Below are 839 nucleotides of genomic sequence, written 5' to 3'. Positions count from 1 at the left end.
ATGGCACTTCTCTTTAATGAGGGACAAACATTCTCCCTCTGTGTGTCTCTCTCTCTGTCTCCTAATAGCCCCCCCACAGTAAATAACCATGAGCCTCCGGGGCAATTAGGTGGGCACTTGGGGCTTATAGTGCGTTGCTCGTAAACACACGTAATCTCGCTGTCACACTCACACACACAATCACTCACGGACAGGATGGGTGATCTAAAGTTAGAAACAAGAGTTTTTGTAAAGTCACATATAAACAAAAAACAGATGTGGTAAGGTCCACAAGTTGGAGGGAAAGAGAGAGAGGACCAGTGGATGCTTCAGGTCTCTAACAATGACCGTTATCTCATATGTCTTTCATATGTGCTGCTGTTTATCATTTTGCCTGTTTTTTCCAGTTTTCCTCTCCCTCCTTTCTTCTCCTCTCCTTGACCCCGGATATTTGTTTTGGTCTGTGACCGAGAGACAGAGGAGGAAGAGGAAGGCAGCGGAGAGGAAAGCAGGGGAGGGAGGGAGGGAGGGAGGGAGCGTCTCAGAGGGGAGCTTTCACCTTTCATTTCACTACAGCAATGATTTGCCAATTTCAGTATGCCCTTTACTGACCATCACACGTCACACACACACACACACACACACACACACACACACACACACACACACACACACACACACACACACTGAAACCTACTCTCCATGCGCCTCCCAATCTCCATGATAATCAGCTCCCTTTCATTGTGTTGCATCATGCAGGAAACCTAATGTTAGTCTAGGTGTGTGTGTGTGTGTGTGGGTGTGTGGGTGTGGGTGTGTGTGAAGGAGAAAAAGTCAGAGGAAAGGAAAAGGAGGACGGA

The sequence above is a fragment of the Limanda limanda genome, chromosome 17, assembly GCF_963576545.1.
Source record: "Limanda limanda chromosome 17, fLimLim1.1, whole genome shotgun sequence".
Classification (NCBI taxonomy): domain Eukaryota; kingdom Metazoa; phylum Chordata; class Actinopteri; order Pleuronectiformes; family Pleuronectidae; genus Limanda; species Limanda limanda.
This window is presented reverse-complemented; position numbering follows the sequence as displayed.